Source organism: Miniopterus schreibersii, assembly GCF_964146895.1.
Source record: "Miniopterus schreibersii genome assembly, chromosome: 5".
NCBI lineage: Eukaryota > Metazoa > Chordata > Mammalia > Chiroptera > Miniopteridae > Miniopterus > Miniopterus schreibersii.
The window spans coordinates 37,591,420-37,615,210 of NC_138106.1; positions in this window are offsets into that span (position 1 = coordinate 37,591,420).

A 23,791-nucleotide genomic window follows, 5' to 3' on the forward strand; every position below is an offset into this window, starting at 1 on the left:
AATGTCACTCGAGTTGCTCACAGTGGATTTCTCAGAGACCTTGATTGGGTTTACTTGAAAATAAAGGAGACAGACACCTATCCAACATCCTGCTTTGATTATTGCTTGTCAGGAAAGGGATGGTGGAAGAAGGCAGGGGAAGTATGAGTAAGTTGGGAGAAAGAAAGGGAAAAGCCTCCCTGTAATATTTTGGGCAATGGTTGCTAAACTTTATGCTTTAATGAGCTTGTAAAGAGGCTAATTTTGGTTCACTCACATTACTTTGGACCTATTCTCTGCCCTGCCTGGTCAGAAGACACTGCTGTGGAATTCTTCCCTGCTTCCCTGCAGGGGAGGATGTCATGTGGGCCCCAGAGAAGATCCATGGGGAAGAGGGAAGGTTCTAACTCCATAAATGACCATATGCCTCAAAACCTGCCCAACTCACAAAACTTTTGAGAGGATCAGTCCCTGTTTAGAAATATTGGTCACTTCTTTATCTCTTTTTACCCAATTTGGGGGACAAAATATCGCAAAATGTTGGAAATTAAGGGAGCCCCTAAGTGCTGGCACTTCTCTCATCCATTCTTCCCATTTGCAGCCACCAGGATTACTTTCTGAAAGTAGAAACTTCAGAGCCCTCCCTCTGCATAAAAGTCTCAGATTTTTCATCCATAAAATGGGCATAGTAATACTTTTCAGGCATAGGTTTTTGCAGGGGTTAGAAGAAATATTTATAAAAACTTTAGCACAGTGTCAGTCACACAGGAAGTTCTCAATAAATGGAATTTTTGTTATTACCACTTTAGGATAAAGTTGATATTCCCTAAAATGGCATTCAAGGCCCTCCATGGTGTGGCTGCAGCTTACTCATCCTCTTAGACTCCCAGTAAGCCCTGGTAGGACTCGGGACACTTGCTGACTGGCTTCATTAGCCAGACACACCTTGAACCCACCCCTCTCGGTATCCTACTCAAGCTGCTCTTCAGGCCAAGAGAACTGCCTTTTTTCTCTCTCTTGCCTTTTTTATAGTGCTACCTCTTAAACCCACCTCCTTTGAAGTTAAGTATCCTCTTTCCTATACTCCCAGTGAAATATACTTATAATTAATCCTAGTATACTTACAACAGGCTACTTCACACCCCAAATGCCCTGCCCCATCCCTGGACAGCAACTGATCTTCTATAGAGCACAACCTAATCATCTTTCTATCACCCACAGAGTATTGTACAGGGTAGGGGATCAATAATATTGGATTGAATTCAAAGAAGGTCACTGGATGTCCCTGTTTGGCCTCACTTCTACCATTGAGGGAAGGTTTATTGCCATTTCCAAATCTTCTCAAGGGCTACCACTCACTGAGCACCTACCATGTGCCAGGCACTGTGAAGAATTGTGTGTTAACTCTCCCCAGAGCCCTGTGGGGAGGGCACCGTCAGCCTCACTTTACACAGACGTTATTGCTCAAGGTCTTCCAGCCAGTAAGCTCTGGGGCCGGTATTAGAAACCAGAAGCCTCTGTGTGCACAATCTCCACTTCCTCTCAGAGAGCTTCTTCCACACTGAGCTTGCCTGAATTTTCATTCTACAGCATTTGTGAGTTAATTAGACTGTATTATATAAAACTGGTTTATTGCTGCCCGGATGCATTTTCTATGCCTTTGTCTTGATTCGCTCAGCAGTTGTAAAGCAATGTAATAATAAAAATAACCATCTATTAAGCACTTATGTCTTTAACAACACACATACATTAATTGTACTAAGAAAAGTTATTGATCCCATTCAACAGTGAGTTTAATTGGGGGCAGTTACTGGCAGAGAAGTCCTAGGGGTTGGGGATATTCAGGGTGGAGGCTATTTTGCAAAAGGTAGTTTTTTTTTTTTACTGTTTTAATCACCAGCATGCCAGCTGAATCTCAGCTCTCTCAAGGTCTGTTGAATGAGCGATGGAGTTTCTTTCATCTCTCTGGCCTGCGTTCTTACCCTTAATCCCTGGTCCATACACATCTTGTGGAGTGATGGGTAGTCATTACCACCTTCTCCCACCACTGAGAAGACATGGGAGGAGGGGAGGGGAGGAACGGCATGACAGCAAAGAGACTGAGAGTCTCAGGAGGTGAGACTTCAGTCCCCTGTCCCCTGCCCGGAGCAGCAGAACTGGGTATGGTCCTCAAACAGCCTGGGCCAGACTCTCCCGAGTGCTTGATAAAGGCATATGTATATTCCTGAACTCTACCCCAGGCCCTGGGGGCAGAGGCCAGAACCCTGCATTTTAAACAAGTCCTGCAGGTGACTCACGGGAGGGAGGGGACGCTGAAGTCCGAGCACCACCGGCTGTGCTAAGCTTCCATCAGGGATCCTTTTTAACTGCAGCTGCTCTAAATGAAACTAGCTTTTTCTCATGCATCAGCATCCACAATAAATTTTTTAAAAAGCCACTTAAACTTTCATTTTATCACTTCCTAGTATTGCTCCTTGTCCAAAGCACGCGGTGTAGTTTGACGTATTCTGTGTCTATTTCATGGCGTTTAAAATGAAAAATTGCCTTCGCGGTATATCTTTATTGCCTCCTGTTACAGTCTTTTCCTTTGCAAACGTTTTGAGTTAGAGCCACATTGTCAGTTATTCTTCTTAACATGGTTCCATGAAAAAGTGTATTCTGAATTTCAAACAACCATTTCATAAACACCCAGAACTCAACATGTTCCTAAGGAGGTAACTGTCTATATTTTAAAGTGTGGTAGTTTTTTGTCTCTGAGAGAAAGATTTTTACAATTGGCCCTAGAAGGGATGCAGATTGGGGGACTATGAGTTTTCCCAAATTGCCTTCTCAGAGAATTATGGCTGGTTTCGGAGCTGACTTGATTGGCATATTTTTTCTAGGTGTTCTTGGGAGTTTTGCCGGTTGGGCATACAAATTAAAAGTAGTGCAGAAAGTAGGCTCTTTTTTTCTTATTTGTGAATTTGTTCACCTAACAAATGGATCTTGGGCACCTCTGATGTACCAGGTGCTGTGTTAGGCATTAGAGGTTCAGACAGAAGCCTCCCTCTCTGACCCCAAGAGGCTCAGAGCCAAGTAGGTGGAGCAAAAATTTCAGACTACACAGGGCAGGAGTTAGTGGTGAGAAGGGTGCTGTGGGGTTAAGGTCTAGAGGGGAGAGGGTCAAGCAGTTAGTGGAGGAAGGATGAGAGAAATCTGGAGCACCCACCAGGGGTTATCATTCATTTATATGCTGAGAGGAGATACTCAGGACTGAGACCTCTGTAGCTTGAGTGACCACAACCTCTGCTAGGCTAGGCATGCACACCAGCAGGTGTTCCCTCAATATTTGTGACAGTAGCAAAAACTCCCTGTTCTGGGGTCTGGGGGAGGGCTGGAGGCAGGGGGAATGGACTAAGGCCATTTTCAAGTGGGTGAGGGGCAGGAGATGCTAACAGAAGTGGAAGACAAGAAGGACCCTGTATTCTAACATTGTGTAGGGGCCAGGAGCTCAAAGAGATCCTAAACCTGTTTCCTGCCACTTCCTTCTGTTGGCCCTGTTTTTGCCCATTGGTATTCATGAGAGTAAAATGCATCCCTTTTTTATATGACATCTCTGCAGATGCTTGATGGCACTTTTTGTGTCCCTCATCCCCTCGTCCTTAGACATTCACTCATCATTAATGCTGGTATCCATCCAGTAAGCATTTATTTACTAAAAGTTCTTTATGAGCCTGCTTTTCCCAGGCACTCTGATAGGTGCTGGGGGTATGGAAATGAAGACTGGGACCTGTGTTTAATGAAAGGACTGGCATGTGGACAAGTGATGACACCATGGCCTCTTTAGTGATCTGGGAGAGAGAGAGGCACAGGGAATCCAGCTGGGGTGGATGGGTGGAGTGGGGCTGAAAGGAGACTTCTCAGAGGCAGGTGGTGATGCCTAATCTGTGTCTTCAAGGCTAGTCAAGGCCTTCCACCTGCCCTCTGTGACGTGTGGGACCTATCAACAACTACAGGCAGTAGTGGTCCCAGGGCCCTTTCCAGTGGTGAGCTGGAGACGATGGTGTACATCTCTTCCCAATTCTGCATCAGCGACATCATATCGGTAGTTTGAAATCAGCCATGGTGGGAGTGTTTACACCACTGAAATCCACAAATGCTATAAACCAGGCGCCCTGCCCTACTCCCACCAGAGCTGGTTGTCAGACATTTACTAGCACATCATTGGTCCTACCATCCCACCCCATACCTCTTGCATGGTAGAAACTAACACGCAGACAAGGGAGAGATGAACAGCTTCTGGTCCTAACATGTAAATCATCTGCCTACCTTACTACCCCTGCCTCTCTAGGCTCCTGGGTAAACTCTCCCTGGGACCCTCACAGTGACCCCTGCCCTTCATTGGGTCCCTCAACAAAAGCCCAACTGAGTGCCTAAAACTGATGAGGTGTGCCACTGTGTTGAGAACCAATGAGCAGGTTTCTGATGATGGGTCTCCTAAGGGTGATGAGGGTGAGAAGGTAGAGACTGTTGCCACACAGCTCTTCTCTAATGTTCTCCCTGGAAATACCACTATCGTTAAAGTATAAACTTGTGTCTTTCTCCTCAGGTCTCGAGGCAAAGCTTGAAGCACGTTACTGCAAGCTTTCGATTTCTTTACTGCTTCATGTTTGATCATTAAAATTTACATACATTTGGACATCAACTCCATGATCTTTTCATGATTATTTAATATAGATATAAACAGCAGGAACATATTGTTTACCTTCTTGCTTTTGGGTGATCAATGGGGATGGAGAAGAGTCTCCAAACTGAGCCCCAGAAGCTGAGTTGCTGTATAAGCATGAAGCATCACTGGGCCATTCTGTTCTAGATGATTGTCTGCTTCTTGTGTTTGAAAGGATTAAACTCAAAACATAAACATATGTGGACATTTTCTTCCTCCGCCTGGGTATGGTGTTACCTCATCAGTAATAATAATAATAATAATAATAATAATAATAATAATAATACAAAAGGGAAGAATAGGAACTGGGCCAGTTTGCCATCAATCCACAAAATCAGAGTCAGCTTATTTTGTTGGATTCTGAGTGCTTGTTTTTCTCTTCTCTTCTGCTGACATTTAATAGTCATTTAAGACACTGGCATATATGCATAACCCAAGGACACGGACAATGGCTGGGAGAGGGACTGGGGAGGGGGATGGGAAGGGGTGGAACGGGTCACTGGGGAGAAAAAGGGACATCTGTAATATTTTAAACAAAAATAAAATTTTTAAAAAAGACACTGATTTATATCGTTTATCCCAATGAAGTTTTATATTTAATTTCTAATCTTTGGAATCTCAGCGCTACTAAGAAAGGAAGGTTAAGAAGGAGAGCATGCATCATGTGCATTCTGTGTGCACTCTCTCATGGGTTGTGTCATTTCTTTTTCATAGTAGCCTTTCAAAGGAGAGACAGGACGCTGAAACTCAGGGGAGTTAGGGGAGTCAGCCAAGGTCACATAGTGGGGTGGAGGTGGCAGGAGGCAGGTGCAGTTCTGTCAGACACCAAGACCCAGGTCCTTTTCACCACATTGCTTCTCCTCATAACCCACAGGTGTCTTCAAACTCTAGGGGAACTGATGCCAGACCTCGCTTTTCCATAAACCAAGAGGGGCCTCCACAGCTCCTTGGGTGAAGGTGTGTGCAAGGAATGTCCTGCAGTCAGTGTCTTCCTACGTTATAGGCATTTGCCAGAGAGTGTTCCTCAGGTCTGGGCCCCCGCTGGGGTGCAGGATTGTTTCCATGGTTGTGAAGCAGACAGAACCAGCCCAAGCACAGCTGGAAGGCAGTCACAGCAGTCAGAGCTACTGAAATTAACTCATCACCTCCTTGGCACTGATCATCTTGCTGGGCCGGTTCTCACCCTGATCCTGCAAGGAAGGTATTATTCTGGACATTTCATAGATGAAGCAACTGAGCCCCAGAGAACTTCTGTGGTTTAGCTAGTGCCACACATCCAGCCTATACCTGGGGTTTGAACCCAAGAAGGTGGAGCTCTAAAACCTGTGCTCTTTGTATTCCATGAAGCCACCTTCCAAAGGCAAATTTGAGGTCTGTTTTCTTTTTTCTCTCCTGCTGTAGACCAGGTTTAAGATTCTTTTGAATATGAGTTGTTTGTCATCTTTTGTTCTTTTTTACTGCCCCTGCTTTTAATTTGTCCTTCTGTTTATCCCTGGCATTCTTCTCACCATTGCGATTTTTCCCTTTAAGTAGCAACAACCATCGGGGTCACCTTTGACCTCTTTCTATAGGAGCACAAACCTGTTGTTTTCCCTCCAGTTGGAGCTACCGTCCTCCCCCTCCCACAACTGGAACCAGCAGAGAAAAGGTATATTGACAATGAGCATACCTGGATGGTTAGGGCAAAATAAGAAATGGTAAATTTTGGTGTTCTGCACAGTAAGTGAGATTTCTTGGTAGAAAATTTAGGAGCATTTCTAGACCCAGCCATGGCTACTACAGCCTCCAAAAGAACTTTCCAGGGAAACTGTCATACTGGGGGAATGAACAGATTTGTCTTGGCTAGTTGAGCTGTCATCTTCTTAGAAATAAGGCCTGGGGAGTAGAGTGACACCTTCAGAAAGGATCTGTCTAATTGTTTACCCCATCAGACTGGATTCTATACCAATAAATGGAACATTTGAAATATTACCACCAATTCAACATGTCCCAGTCTCGACTCATCTTCTCACGTCCCACAAATTTGCTTCTCTACTTATGTTCCTTTCCATAGATATTGGCTCCTACAGTCTGCAAAGCAACCCAAGCTGGAAGCCTTGGACCAGCAAGTCTTCCCCTCACCAGCACCCTCTTCCAACTTCAGTCCCTTCACAATGAAAATTTGGTTTTCTTCCTTGTTGATTTCCAAATCTGCTGCAAGAGAGGCAGACTCTTCATTACTCAACCTCCTGCCTTCATTTAGACTCCCATCATCTCTTTTGAGATGACTGTCCTAGTCATTATCCCTACAGCCAGCCTCGTACCAATCCAGCCCAGACCTTCTGCCTTGTAGCCAGAGCAAGTGTCCCAAATTGCAAATCTGACCATATTGCTCTGCTGTGATTTTATCTTTCACAATTTCCCCAATACTTTCAATACAAAATCATAAACTCCTTCATTCCACCTATAAGACCTTTTGTGACTTGGCCCCTGCTTACTTTGTTCTGACTTATTTCTCACCTCTATCCACCCCTATCTACTACGTGAGATACTCTGAACCATTGCATTTGGAACTTTAAGTAGTTATTAGTCTTTGTGACTCCCCTAAACAACATATTCTATACCTTCTTTCAGATGAAGACTCTGAACCTCAAATCACACTGCTGATGAGCTTCAAAATCTGATTTTAAAGACGAGTCTTGCTATTTCTGAAGACCAGGGTCTTTTGAACAGACTAAGGGGAGCCTGGCATACTTTGTGGAGTGTAGCAGGCCTGAGATGATAGAGAGATTGGAGGCTGAACCACTTCTACTCAGAAAGTCCTGACATCTTGCTGTGGCCCTGTCCTTTCTATCTTAGTCACATGATTTTGCAGATGTAAGGGGTGACTGAGCCCCAAGATTAATAATCACTGCAAATTTCACTGTGGCCAAGAAGGCGGCACACCATTTATCATGTGAACTGTGCTCAGATCTCATTGCTTGAATTTAATCAGACTAATGAACCAGCTGGCTTCCTTTCTAAAGTGATTTCTGCTCTTTCCATTACTGAATAACAGCACAGCAGGTTTTGAAAGAGAGACAAGAAAATTGGGAGAAAAAACAACTTCCAAGTTAGCCAGCTGATGGGTTGGCTGCGCTGGGGGAGGCGGGACAGATTGTCCAGGCCAGGCCTATCACCTCTACACAAATGTTCCCAAGGAAGGAAGGACATTTTTTTAAAGTGTAGAAGAAGACAGTTCCAGGTGACTTAGAGGCCAGCGCCTTCAGAGGAGAGCAGCCAGGTGGTGAAGGAATGTAAATCCAATAATGCATCCATTCATCTAACATTTATTGATGCCACTGTGTGTCATGGCCTATTCTAAACACCAAAGATACAACAATAAAGCCAGCATGGGCTCTCACTCAAAAAATCAAGGGCAATTATTTTCAAATATTTTTAAACCACAGAATCCTTTGTTCAAACTCAGCCCAATATTAATACAAAGACAAAGCTCTGTGTGGGCCCTGATGAGGCTCCTTTGAACCCTTGAGCTACACAGATGGCAGAACAGGACCAGGGACTGGGGACCCAAGAGCTGTCTTTAAACATTTGATGGGGGGTCCTGACCATCCATTGTGGTCCCATGTAAGTCAAGACTTTACTAAGAAGTAGCAGAAAACCAAACTAAATCTCTGAATCACCAAACTAAAGAAAGAGCAGAGAAATGGATGGCCCTCATGAACAACTGGAACCAGGGACTGAAAGCCACTTGGTCTTAGTCTCTCTTCTCTCCTCTCCTTCTTCCCCTCCTCCTCCCCTTGGCCTCCCCCTTCCCCTTCCTCTCTCTCTCTTTCCCCCCCTTAGCCAGTGGCCATGAATATGTGAGTGTCCATGTGCCATGAGGCAGTCTACACTGACACCACTGATTGGTCTGTCCCGGTCACCTGACATAGGGCAATCAACCAATCTGGAGGCTGACCGAGGGCTATAACTTGGGTTTGCCTTGAAAAGATGAGCTGGGACAAATGAATTCCTGATCTCTGAAAACACGAGCTGAGAGACAGAGAGAAATTGACAGCTTTGGGGAAGAGAGAGAGAGAAATTTTTACAGATTTTGGGTGTGGAATGGCCATAATGGATTGGATGATCATAGGTTTCACTTTGTCCTGAAGAATCCGTTTATCCCGGTATAATTATGGGCGTCTCCTTTAACTCTCCTAAGTTTCTATTTGGGTGCAAATTATTCAATCACCCTAATTATGGACCATAATAGGATGCGGAATGGGAGAAGGGAAGGGAGAAGAGAGAAACTGGGGTCAGGCAGTGATGAACCTTGTGGGTCAGGCTAAAGGGTTTTGATTTTATGCTGAAAGCAAAGGAGCTTTTAAACAGGGAAGTACAAAATCAGATTTAGCCTTTGAAAAGATCACTCTGATATGGTGCAGATAGCAGGTGAGAGAGGGACTGAAGCAGAGCCAAGGAAAGCAGCTGGGAGGCTGATTGAACAATCTGGGTAGGACATAGGACGGCCTGAATGAAACAGGGTGACCGCAGAGATGAGAAAAGCAGCTATGTTCAAGGACTAGCCAGGAGGAAGATTTGAAAGGTTTTTGGAGACTGATTAAATTTAGGGGATGAAGAAGAACATGGTGTTAAAGTTGAACAATGATGCCTCTGGGCACAGAGGTATTGCTGGTGGCAGAAAGATAGTGAATACAGCTTTGAACATGTTGGTTTTGAAGGCCATCAAAGTGGCAACTAGTGATTAGGACTTGATTTGGGAGAGCAGCCTGGGCTAGAGATGCTGAGTGGGGAGTGGCAGCTGGAAAGGTAGTTTTATTCGTGGGAGTAGGAAGATCACACAGAAAGGACGGTAGGCTGAGGAGGAGAAAGAGGTAGAAGAGATGATAGTTAAGGATAACACTCGAGCTCCTGTGCCTCTGTGTCTCATACTCTGCCTTGCATTCTTGTTATATTTTTTCTTGTCACTCCACCATAGACTGTAACCTGTTTGAGGCCTGGCACCCTTGTGAACATTGAGTCACCAACCACAGTGCCTTTGCATAGCACATAGATAGTATATATTTGGTACTAGATGATGGAAATTTTTTAACCCATTAGACTGAGCACCAGATCATCGATAACCTTAGGAGAGCATTTTTATGTAGTATGTTGAGGCAGATGCCAGACTGCAGTGGTCCATGGAATAGGGGATGAAGGAAAAACAAATGAGAAATTCCAGCTGCAACCTGGGCTGCCTCACCTTCCACGAGCCCATCCTCTCCCTCCTCACTTGGAAGGCAGTATTATTTTTAATCATTCTTGACAGAAGGCCTTGAGATACTTAGTCATTTGGAAGGGGGCAAGTGTAAATGAGAATCAGAATGTCTGGGTTCCCACCCCCCCAAGTTCAATGACCCCAGAAGAATGACAGCACCAGGATGTAATAGGAAGTGCTGTGCTATGCTTGAATCCCAGCTTTGCACTTGGGAAGGGCACCATTTAGATGGCTTAGAACAGTGGGAAGAGCTTTGGGATTTAAAATCTGATGAACCTCTTCTTTATTTACCTAATAGTTTTGTAAACTTTGTAAAGTTCCAACATCTCTGAATCTTCATTTACTCATCAGTAAAAGTGGTTATCTTTTCATTTGCATAGCTAATCCATGGGGTTGGAAACTGAAGCTCACAGAGTCATTTGGCTAGTAAATAATGGAGCTGGGATTCCAACCCAAGGCTCATCAATTTTGCTTCTTTTGTACTTTCAAGAGAACTCTGCTGCCTGGCACATGTATGACTTGTAGATGCCCTCAACTCTTTTTTTGGAACGAAGCAAGGCATACATATCTAGATAAATGCCTGGATCGTGAATATGCAAAGTTGTCTTCCCTACCTCCATTTTTCTTGGAACTTAGAAGACCCCCCTGTTTCTGCTGAGGTTTCTCATCTACAAATGAGTGGGAAATTATGTGACCTAATTGCACAGGCTAATGTGAGGGTTAGACTAATTAATGTTGACAAAGGTATCCATCTAAGTGTTCACATAGTAAGTGCTCATTAAATGGTAACTAAAGCTGATTCTAACTTTGAGGTTTGGAGTTTACTCTTCTAACAAACTTTGCTGATAATGACAATAATTATTGTGGTGGTGGGGGTAGTTGGAGTAAGAGCGGCATTAACTAACATTTGTAGAACACCAGGAATTCTTCAAGAGCCAGAAAAATGACTCTCATTTAAATAATCTCCTTTAAATTCACAACAACCCTTTTTAACAGATGTCATTATTTATTCTTATTTTTACAGATTAAGATAGCAAAGCATAAAGAAAGAAGGTAAGTCACTTGCCCAAAGTCATTTAGCCAGTACGTGGTAGAACCAGGATAAAATCTAGGGCTCAGACTATCAGCACAGTCTCCAACTCCAGTGGGTGCCAACACATGATCTTAAGGTTTGGTGGGAATTTATTCCCATAAGGAGTATTGTGAGCTGAAAAGGAAATGTGAAGGCACTTTTGAGGAAGCAGACCCATTTGGTTCCCTGGTTCTGATTCCCAGAGTTGACCCTGGGCTTTTGAGGACAGTGCTAGAAGCTGGGACAGAGGTGAGGTCATCGTCACCAAGACATTGTCTCTCCATGGGTCTCCAGGCTCAGCCTGAACTTCTATAGCCCCCTGGACAGCCAGTCCCCATTGAGGCCCTACCAGCCTTGGTGAGGCCAGTGGGATGGAGAGAGAAACCTGGGCTAAAGGTTGGTGAAAGACTCACACAGTCAGAAGGGAGAGAAGTGGAGCATGGAAACCTGCTGAGGGGGCTAACAGGAACCACCAGCTCGCTCATCTGTATGCTCCAGGGGTGAGGGCTGCCAGAAGGCACTGTCTTGGCAGAGTCATTTGGATGTGGGCAGTGAATCAATCGAACCTCATGGGCACCAATTCTGGGTTTCTGGGGCCCCTGATCCCATTCTCTGCTTGTCCTTGCCCTCTGCATCAATAATGGTGTTGGCCTGTGTGCTCGTGTGTGTGTGTGTGTGTGTGTGTGTGTGTGTGTGTGTGTGTGTAGAGAGAGGGGCGAGAATGGGGAGGAGGAGAGAGAGAGGTGTTCCAATATTAAAGAGACAGAAAAGACGGAAGCCTTAGAATCCATCTCCATCAGTGATCTCAAGACCAGGACTGTGTCCTCTCTCCCTCTAGCTGCTCTGGAGTGCTCTCCCCCAGGTTGTTGGCAAAGTTGCAGAGCTTCTGATTCAGTGACATTTTACAGGATCACTGTGTTCTTTCTTCAGAGCCATTTGAGATAGAACTGAGAACAGGAAGCCCACTGTCTCAGAGGACTGCACCAAGAATGGTGCTCCCCAAGCAACTGAAGGCTGCAGGATCTCCGAGCAGTAGGGGAGTGAGGAACGGAACCAGCACCCCTTGTATTCCAGGCCTGGCATCAAATATTGTCACATGTTGTCAATCCCCTCAGTAATACTAGGAAGTGGGTAAAAATGCCCCCACTGACAGGGAAAGGAATTTAAAGCTAAGAGAGATAAGTGACTCACTTAAGGTCATTCAGTGAGTAAGAGGCCTATAAGATCTTTAACTCCAGTCTTTTCTGATTCTCTGTGATGATACCTCCTTATGTTATGCAACTCCCAACCTTTGCCACAAGAGTTCCTGGGACACATCACTAGTTCATAAGGCAATGCTGAATGGTGTGCGCATGGAGGGGCTTACATGCACAGTGGATCATTGTTTCTTGTCCCTTCTATACACCTTGAATTTAGGTTCTGCCAGAAATTCTCATGGAAAGACAGATGAATACCAGGCTGATTTGGCTGCCTCCATGCATATAGACATATTGTATAAACACAAAATCACACACACACACACACACACACACACACACCCCCCAAAGAATCTTGGAGCTGGAAGAGAATCTGTAGGACATTTAATCTAAATCCCTGATTCATGAATTATAGTTCCAACAGATAAACTAAATAGTTTTTTAGTCTGTGCTTGGAGATTTACAGACTAAAAGAATTTTTACAAAGGAAGAAATTGTAAGAAATAGAGGTGTGGCCCCAACAATACATAGGCTTACACTGTAAGTACCCAGATTGTGTAGTGGTAGTGGTCATGATGGAGGTGGTAGGGGTGGCAATAGTAATGAAGGATGTGGTGGCATGATCGTGGCAGTGGAGGTGGTGGTGATGACACTGGTGGTAGTAGAGGAGGTGGAGGTGGTTGTTGATGGTGGCAGCTGAGGTGGTGGTGATGACACTGGTGGTAGAGGAGGTGGAGGCGGTTGTTGATGTTGGCAGCTGAGGTGGTGGTGATGACACTGGTGGTAGTAGAGGAGGTGGAGGCGGTTGTTGATGGTGGCAGTGGAGGTGGTGGTGATGACACTGGTGGTAGTAGAGGAGGTGGAGGCGGTTGTTGATGGTGGCAGTGGAGGTGGTGGTGATGACACTGGTGGTAGTAGAGGAGGTGGAGGCGGTTGTTGATGGTGGCAGTGGAGGTGGTGGTGATGACACTGGTGGTAGAGGAGGTGGAGGCGGTTGTTGATGGTGGCAGTGGAGGTGGTGGTGATGACACTGGTGGTAGAGGAGGTGGAGGCGGTTGTTGATGTTGACAGTGGAGGTGGTGGTGATGACACTGGTGGTAGAGGAGGTGGAGGCGGTTGTTGATGTTGACAGTGGAGGTGGTGGTGATGACACTGGTGGTAGAGGAGGTGGAGGCGGTTGTTGATGTTGACAGTGGAGGTGGTGGTGATGACACTGGTGGTAGAGGAGGTGGAGGCGGTTGTTGATGGTGGCAGTGGAGGTGGTGGTGATGACACTGGTGGTAGAGGAGGTGGAGGCGGTTGTTGATGGTGGCAGTGGAGGTGGTGGTGATGACACTGGTGGTAGAGGAGGTGGAGGTGGTTGTTGATGGTGGCAGTGGAGGTGGTGGTGATGACACTGGTGGTAGTAGAGGAGGTGGAGGTGGTTGCTGATGGTGGCAGCGGAAGTGGCAGCAGTAAGAGTGGTGGTCAGAGCAATGTTGACAGAGGAGGTGATGATGGCCAATGATGGCAGAAGTGGCGGTGATGGTTAGAGATGAAGGTGGTGGTGGTTGAGGAGGTGGAGGCGATAGGGTGTTGGTTGTAGTAATGATGGTGACTAGAGGTGGAGGGGGAGGCGGTGCTAGAGGAGGAGGTGGAGATAAACGTGAAAGTGGTGGTGATAGTGGTCTTGGAGGGAATGGTGTCTTACTCTCCATGATTTAGGGTAAGTTGAACTCACCAAAATCTGAGGAGCCAGTGAACACAGGGAAAGCTGCAGGTCCAGTATTGACAGAGGGTCAGTTCTTTCCCAGAACACCACCAAAGAGCTGCTCATATTGCCTCAAGGTACATCATTACTGTGAGGAGAATGAAAAGTTCATAGCTCTTCTGGTGTGCCCAACTCGTGGTGCTACTTGGTTCTGGTGGCCACTCAGGTTGGAATTCTGCTGGACACAGCCAGTGTCCTACATTCCAAGATGGCCAGAAGACAGGGCCTGGAGGCTGGTAGAGTTTTAGAAGCTTCTGTGGAAACGTTTATGGAGGAAACATAGGTCCACATACCACCAAGCATTTCCTCTGATAGGTACATATGCACTCATACATACCTAATGCACTCTGACACCTACGCACTACACACACTCATACGCACAGTTTCTACAGAAGCTCATGCTATTTGTCTTTAAAAGCTGTTCTGCATAGAATGGAGTGTGTGCTTAAAGTGCCGCATGCCCGCCTCCACCATCCTGATCCAGCCTGGTTACACAATGCTGGCAGCTTTGCCAATGACTCAGTTTCTCTGAGACAACACTAACGAAGAAAACCAATATGTTCTTTGCTTCTCTGAAATGAGAGCACACCAGAGGAAGACTCACAGAGTGGCTTTGACAGCAGCTAATGATGGTCTTCCAGTCAACACCAGGCTTGCCTCTGTTTAGTTTAGTTTTTTAAATTTTATTTTTCAATCATATTTTACATTCAACACTATTTATATTAGTTTCAGATGTACAGCACAGCAGCCAGATAATCATATACTTTACATAATGATCCCTCAATATTTCAGGTACCCACCTGGCACCACACCTATTTATTACAATGTTACTGGGCATATTCCCCATACTATACTTAACATCCCTGTGACTATTCTGTGACTACCAATGTGTACTTAACCCCTTCATCATTTTCACTCCATCCCCCAACCCTCCTCTCCTCTGGCAACCATCAGTCTGTTTTCTGTATCTGTGAGTCTGTTTCAATTTTGTTTGTCCATTAATTTTGTTCTTTAGGTTCCACATATAAGTGAAATAATATGGTATTTGTTTTTCTCTGTCTGACTTATTTCACTTTGCACAACACCCTCTAGGTCCATCCATAGTGTCACAAATGGTATGATATCATTCTATTTTTTACAGCTGAGTAATATTCCATTGTGTGTGTGTGTATATATATATATGTATATATATATATATATATACATATACATACATACAATGGAATATATATATATATATATATATATATATAGTGTATTCGTGGGCTGCTTTCATATATTGGCTATTGTAAATAACACTGCAGTGAACATAGATAGGGGTGCATATATTCTTTCGAATTGGTGTCTTGGGTTTCTTCAAATATATACCCAGAAGTGGAATCACTGGGTCATAAGGCAGTTCCATTTTTATTTTTCTGAGGAATCTCCATACTGTTTTCCATACTGGCTGTACCAGTCTGCATTCCCTCCAAAAGTGCATGAGGGTTCCCTTTTCTCTGCATCCTTGCCAAGACTTGTTTGTTGATTTATTGATGGTAGCCATTCTGACAGGTACGAGGTGACATCTCATTGTAGTTTTAATTTGCATTTCTCTGATGATTAGTGATGCTGAGCATCTTTTCATATGTCTATTGGCCATCCGTATGTCCTCGATGGAGAAGTGTCTATTCAGGTCCTTTGCCCATTTTTTAATTGGATTGTTTGTGTTTTTTTAAATGTTGAATTGTCTGAGTTCTTTATGAATTTTGGATATTAACCCTTATCAGATGTATCATTGGCAAATACCTTCTCCCATTCAGTAGGATGTCTTTCCGTTTTGATGATGGTTTCCTTTGCTGTGTAAAAACTTTTTAGTTTGATGTTGTCCCATTTGTTTATTTTTTCTTTTGTTTCCCTTGATGAAGGAGATATGTCAGAGAAAAGCCTTCTGTTTAGCTTTAGCAGCTTTCTCTTCTGTCAGGAGGATCTATGGGATACCTGATCAAGGAAACATCCCCTGTGTATTATCTATACTAACTAGTATGGCGTATTGCCTTCCTTTGGCAAGAAGACTGGGTTATTGTAGCCTTGATCCATGTGACTCCTGCCATTTACTATGCTCCACAGTACACCTGCCCCACCAAAGCATGTGCAGTTCATACTGCATACACTCCTTGTCACTACAGCCCCTTAAAACTCTGACATGACTCAGAGATTAGCCATAAAGAAGAAGTCATATGTGGGCACAAGGCTTAGGCACTGTGTGTACCTGGCAACAATGTCTCTGCCACCCTACCTAACTTCCAGCCTGGATGTAAGGAGGGGCCCCCAAATTCTAGCTAACCACAAAAGCAAAGGCCAGTTTTAAGGAGATTGCCACTTTCCTTGATAAAATGATACCCAGCCTCTCTGCACCAGATTCCATTCGTTGCCAACTCAGCTGAATCCTGATCTTATTCAGGCCCCCGCCTGTTACCAGGTATGGCATTCCACTGGCATCTCTCAGTGGGGCAGGTGTGGGAATGCAGGAAGCATTTCATTCAGACTAAAGAATTATAGTCTGTGCCTGAGGAAGCATCATACTTCTTGATATGCACAAGACCCTTGAAGCCCTGATTGCCATTAGCAGCCACCTTAATACCACCAGGGAAACCAGCTTTGGGCAGAAGCTGACGCTGAGGACCACTAAGTGGAATGGCAGAAAGAGCCTATGTATTTGATTCCATCATTAATACACAGATTGCATTATGACAGGGCCAACCCTACCCGCAGCCTCCTGTTATGTCAAATAACACATTTACTTATTGTTTAAGTCAATTAGATTCAATATGTTCTGTTACATGCCATCCAAGGGATCTTAAGGGATACATACTGTGCAGGTTGGCTGGGAAAAAAGACATCCCATGTGGAGAGAGGCAGAAAAACAACACAGCACAACTCTTATTTTCAAAGATTCATCTTCCCTAACCACACCTTTCTTTTAAAAGTTCCCCTGTAGAGCAAAGGGCAGGCTGAGGTATTTAAACAATTCTTCACCCAATGTTCAGAGAAAGCAGTAGGAATATAAGCATAGGAAGTATTCTGGTTTTCAAGATATGGCTTGGTTGTCTTCAGATTGTGGCTTTGGGTGTCAGTCTTTATATTCTGGGTGCCATCTAGCACCTGAGAGTCATGCCTTAGAAATCCACACTCTCTGACCTCTAGTCTGGCAATGAGGAAAGACCTCGAGAGGAATAGAGAATCTTCACTCCCTCCTCTTTAGTTTTCTGTGTCAGGTCCTGCCTCTTCTTCTAGTGATTGACTCAGGAAAACCCACATTTCCCAACTCTAAGAGGACTTACTTGAGGTCACAGTAGCTATAATCAATAATGTTATTGAATAATGAATGAGAAGGAAACCCCTTCGCAACACAGTGCAATGACATGAGCACTGATATAATAGGTAGAAATAGGCCATAAGGGGAACAAGAGGATTATTTTTTTTACAAGAAATGCAGTGGGGCCCTGACCGGTGTGGCTCAGTTGATTGAGCATAGTCCCATGCACCAGAGAGGTCACTTGTTCGATTCCTGGTCAGGGCACATGCCAGGGTTGCAGGCTCAATCCTCAGTAGGGGGCATGCAGGAGGCCGCCAATCGATGTCTCTCTCTCATCAATGTTTCTCTCTCTCCCTCTCCTTTCCTCTCTCTTTCTCTAAAATCAATAAAATCATATTTTTTTAAAAAAGAAATGCAATGGGTCATGTCTCTTCACCTAGCATGATCCCCCAAATGAGCTGGGCTTATGTCTCTACAGCTCACGCTGAATACAACATATAAGAGACGTCACAATACACACCTTCCATTCTTGTGTAGGTAGTGAAGTGTGGTAGGAGCAGAAGACTGGGGCCCACAGCCTGGGTTTTACCCCATTTCTGTCACTTGCATGTTGTGTGAACTTAAGCAAGTCTCTCGGTCCTTTGAGCCTCAGTTTCTTTTTGTGTAAGCCTACTACATAGGTTGTCATGTGCTTCAAAAGATAAAGTATATAACTGTACCTGGCACATCAGTAGTTTCCCAATACATATAATTAGTTTTAATTAATAACCATTCAGCCTGTTTCCTACTTCCTCCAGTGACCTATTTCAGAAACTCCCCACTACGTCTTTGCAGCTCCTTCTTCTGTTGGGCCTCCTATCACCCTCAGATTTGGAACACAGCTTATTTTTTCCCTAGTTACAATATTGGTGGTATACCATCCTGACGATATCCCACAGACATTTTTGAAGAATGGCCTCTGGCACCTCCAGGCCCCAGGACTCACCCTGTCTAGATGTGACTCCTTAGGCTACACTCCCATCCATTACATCTAGACAGGACCAACCCCAAAGACTTTTAAAGACTCTGGTTGTAGCCAGAGAAGGCAGTTCCCAAGGAAGATGACCTCCTGAGGCAGCCCCCTTAGAAATATTAGAGAGGTGCATGGCTCTCACTTGAGCCTTTACCATTTCAATGATGTGACGGCACTGAATGGCAAACTGTGCCAACTTGGGAGGGAAGCAAGTTGGGCACTGCCAGCATAGTAAACAGTTTGATCTCTCTAAATAAGGCCTGTCTGCCTGGGGTGGACCAGAGCCCATGGAATCTCCTGGGGCTACTAGAGCCAGATGCCTTTCAACGGGTTTTGCCATCGGTCTTAATAAATACAAGGAGGCAGCAACTGGCACAATAAATCCAAAGCAATTCTGTCCTGAAAGGCTTATGTTCAGAAACTCTCACCATTTCAAATCAATTCAACCAGTATTTACAGGACATCTCCCATGAGCAGTGGCTCTACTAGGCACTGGGATTACAAAGATGAGTAAGGTGGGTCTTTGTCTTGGAGCAGTTTAGAGCCAGAAAGAGAGGTGAGGGGAGGGTCAATGGGGGCCAAGAAGAGCAATAAAGTACTATAGGTTTCAAGACAAGGGCATAAATGGGGTAGAAAGGGAACACTAAGGAAAGAGGGGTCAGTTCCCCTGGGAGTAGGAAGTCAGAAAAGTCTTCACAGGGTAAATGACCCAGATATGAGTTCCACAAATATTTATTGACTGTCAGCTGGCACTAATTTTTGTGCTAGAGAATTTCACAGGCATTATCTCATTTATGCTTCACAAAAACCCTATGAAATAGATATTATTATCCCTGTGATTTTCCAACGATGAGGAAACAAGTTCAGAGGTCACATGGCTAATAACTGATACTGGAACATTAGTACAATTAGAACCATCACCCTGACCACCAAAGTAACGGGCATTCTAATTTGGGGGAGTCTATTTTGCTCATGCACACAAACTTCAAATGAACAATTATGTAAGTAGATACCCAGATATTGACTCATCATTCTGGTGACAGGAAAAATTCATGCAAGTGAAACCCACAAACAAAGAAGCTAAGGTAAACCCCCTCCCTCAGACCCCACTTCCTTCCTCATTATCTCTCTCTGTTTTAGAGGCCTTAAGCTTAACCAAAAAAATCTCTTTGCCTCCAGAAGCCACTAGGCCACTATTTCATCATGCTGGCCTTAGCATTGACCAAGGGCCTACTCCCAAAGATGCCGGAATAGGGTAGGCTGAGAAGGGAGGGATAGCAGGGGGGGAGGAGTGAGGCAGAGGGGAATAGGAGGAAGGCCTGCCAGGGCTGTGAGGACCTAGGGCTACAGGATGAGAAAGGGTGAGAGCAAAGGCAGAGGTGTAATCAAATGGGGAGAAGCAGGCATGGAGAGCGAGAAGGAGATGGCTGAGCCACCCAGGGAGAGTGAGCAGGAAGAACCATAGCCAGGCTAAAAAAGGGCATAAAAGGGTGATTTCCACCTATTCAGTCGATCTTGGTTAATCCTGCCTTAACCTTTGTGTCCCAGGCTTTAAGCCTCTTGGGGGGGGGTGGGGAGAGATACTCTCCTGGCTCCTTAAAAATATAGCCTCAAGTATTGGAAATACTGGTTTCTGGGGGAGGAGACTCAGCTGACCTGGTTTCACTTAGACCTCAGGTTCTCCCTCAGTGAAGGAGGGGAGTGGGAATCAGCCCAGGTAATCTTTCCAGCTCTGACTTTCCAGGATTTCAGGGCCAATCCATCTTTTCCAGACTCAGTGGAAGAGAGAGGAGGCAAAGAGCCCGTGGACTTGAGCCAACTCTGCAGGACCATGGGAAGAGGCAGCTGATTTAATTGAATCAATAAAAGAACTGCTACTTAAGGAAAGCTATCTTCTTAGCCCTACCCTCATCCACATAGTTTTCCCAAAATTCTTTTGTCACCCTACCATAGTTCTCTTTCCCCAAGTAGATTCAGCTTTTATTGAGCAGTCCCCCATAGGCAGAAGAAGTCACTAACATGCAACCCCTAGCTCAGGGTAGAAGGCTGAATAATGTCTCTCAAAGATATCAGCTCCGAATCCCTGAAACCTGTAAAGGTTACCTTATTTGGAAAACATGAGCTTTACAGGTGTGACTAAATTAAAGATTTTGAGATAAAACAATTATCCTGGATGATCCAGGTGGGCTCTAAATGCAGTCACTTGTATCTTTTAAGTGGGAGGCAGGGAAAGAGACTTGACTCAGACAGAGAAGACCATTTGAAGATGCTGGGTTGAAGATTGGATTGAGTGATACAACCACAGCTAAGGAATGCCACAGGCACCAGAGGCTGGAAGAGGGGAACGGTTCTCCCTTAGAACCTGCAGAGGGAATGCAGCCCTATGACACATTGATTTCTGCCCAGTTACATGGATTTTGGACTTCTGGCCTCCAAAACTGTGAGGGAATAACTTTCTGTTTTGTTTAAGGCAAAGGTGTGTGGTAATTTGTTACAGCAGCAATAGAAAACAAATACATCCAGCCTTATCCTGCCCCTAACACATTCTGCACACACGCCCTGCATTCTGAGTGTATCACAACTTCTCTTGGAGTGGTGGGGCCGTCTGCACTTTCTGGATGAGTTGTAATAAAAAAGCCACGAACTTGGAGGTATGGAGAGGACCTGAATTGAAGATCCAGTTTATTGCTTACTTGTGGTAAGCAGAGGATTTAACCTCTTCAGGCCTGCCTTCTTATCTGTGAAATGGGAATGGTTAACCCCTGACTAGCTCACTACCATCACGTTAGAACTACGAAACATAATGGACTTAAAGTCAGTTTATCATCTTTAAAGTCTGTGTGCACTTACTATTTTTCATTCAATCATGCTTCCTGGACATAATCCTGAGCAGACCCCTAGTGATATGCTAGTGAGAGTCAGGTTGGGAGAATCTTCTATGGTCCTTGATATTTCCCCATGCTTGTTTTCTCTGATTCTGTGTGACAGGGAGCAGTGGGACAAGATGTGGTTGATCCCAGGGAGGATTTATGGTTGTAAACCTTTTCACAGCCCCACTAAACTGTACTCACTAACTTGCTTTATCCACAGATTGGTCAAGACCATAAAAACCCTAAGTGTATTTGTGACCTTCATACACCAAGGTGAAAGGATCTATTATGTGTCTGATAAGTTGTGGACAATGTCTTATTTGCTTTGTGTTTCCAGTGCTTGCCATGAAGACTCAATAAATGTTTACTGGATGAATGCAGGAATGGATGGATATATGAATGAATGAATGAATGAATGAATGAATGAATGAATAGAAATAAGCCCTGAATATCTACAAAACTTCCAAATCACAACCTTCTCTTATCTGCCAATATAATCCTTTGCTCTATGACTGAGTTTTAGCCTCAGTTCCCTGTCTCACACTATCTCCCGGGGTTTCTCTGTTCAGCACTTGGCTGGGACAAATTCTTGCAAGTTTCCATCAGAGTCACTTCCAATACGAATAAGCACTGCCCATGGCCTCCCCTAAATTAACTGGTTACCTGTAGTCACAATCCATGTGGATTTCCAATCACTGCATTGGGCCTTTGGAAGCATCAGCAGATAGCCCTGGTTTCCAAGGGCAGCATCCTCTCTGTCCTATATTCTGCTAGATGTCCATCTGCATCTCAGGACCAGCAGAAGCAGAATCAGAGTCCTCCAACTTTCATCCCACCAGGTCTTACCTCTTCCACCCTGGCTGCGAAAGTCTCAGAATGGTTTCCCAGATTTCATTAGAGACATACATACCTGGGAGGATGACCAAAATTTTCTATAGATCAAATAGAATTTTTGAGAAGCCTGATTTTTCTTTCTTTTAAAAAAAAAAATTTAATTCTTATTTGAGGATATTTTTTCCATTGCTTTTCAGAGAGAATGGAAGGGACAGAGAGATAGAAACATCAATATAAGAGAGACACATCGATTGGTTGCCTCCCACACATGCCCCGACTGGGGCTGGGGATCGAGCCTGCAACCGAGATACTTACTCTTGGCTGGAATTGAACCTGGGACCCTTCAGTTTGCAGGCCAACACTCTAACCACTGAGCCAAACCAGCCAGGGCTGATTTTCCTTTCTTTTGTACTGGTTGTTAACAGTAAAACACGCTCATTGTATAGAGCTTGGAAAATACATAAAAGCATAAAGTTTTAGAAAAAGTCATCATAATTCCACCATCTATGGCCAATCACAATGAACATCTTGGTACATTTCCTTCTAGTCATTTTTCTATAATTTTTACGTAATTGAAATCATGGAGTATATACAATTTAAACCATGCTTTCTAAATGTAACATTTAGCATAAACCATTTTTCACATCATGAAAAATCCTCCATAAATTTCATTTTTTGTGGCTGCATAATATGTGAATACTGGTTTATAGGTATAACCCCGAGTTGGCATTCCCTTAGTGCTCCAACTTCATCTTATTTTCTTTGTTCCCTTTTCTTTCAGAAGAACTCAGCATCTTTCAGCTCTCTAAGAAAATTTTAGTTCATTCCAAAGCTACAATGAGTAATAGCAATGTTGACTTTTACTGACGATTTCACAGGAAAAAGAGAAGATTTTATTGCAAACAACTTTAATAAACCAACCCTTAACCACTCCTAATCTATATTAAGTCCCTATGTGGCTGGAGCACCAGCAAAACTTTTTTTGTTTTTGTTTTTCCTGGTTCTTCTTTCCTTCTTCAGTGATACCACCCCCACCCTGGTCATATATATATATATATATATTTTTTTTTTTAATTTTTCTCCAATGTCTTTATTGATTTCAGAGAGAGGAAGAAGGGAGAGAGAGAGATAGAAATATCAATGATGAGAGAGTCATTGATCGGCTGCAGCCCGCAACCAGGGCATGTGCCCTGACCGGGAATCGAACCCTGATCTCCTGGATCCTAAGTCGATGCTCAACCACTGAGCCATGCCCGGCCGGGCCCCTGGTCATATTTTTAAATACCTATAAGAGCTCCTAGCTTCACAGACTTACATTCATCCTGAGATTCAGAAAAATGGGGTCTCTGAAAACCTGGACCACCTACCTTCTGTAGCAAGCAATTTAGTGACATCATTTGATATTTGAGTAGACGAAAAAATAAAAAACCCCAAACCCCCAAAACAACCAATCTTCCCACCCCCTTTAACCTCAGTTACCATCATCAAAGCATTTCCTCCAGACACATAAAATGCTTTCCTAAGAGAAAATGACTCTCAATTTCATTAAACTGATGTATAATAAAATCTCCTTGATTTGTCTTTCATGGGATCGATTCTTTCTTATTTAGATCTGAGTAAGAAAAACTTGTTTTAAGAAGGAAATGGAAAAGTATTTATGCAAATATGGAACTTGTATATATGATTTCCATAGATACCCCCAAAATGGTCATATCCATCAACTTTAATCAAGGGATATTTGTTTGGGAGAAGGGGGTAGCAGAGGTAATTTAAACAAAATAATTCCAGTCTGTAGATATATTCAGTGGAAGAGGGAGGTGGAGGGGTGAGGGAGCCTAA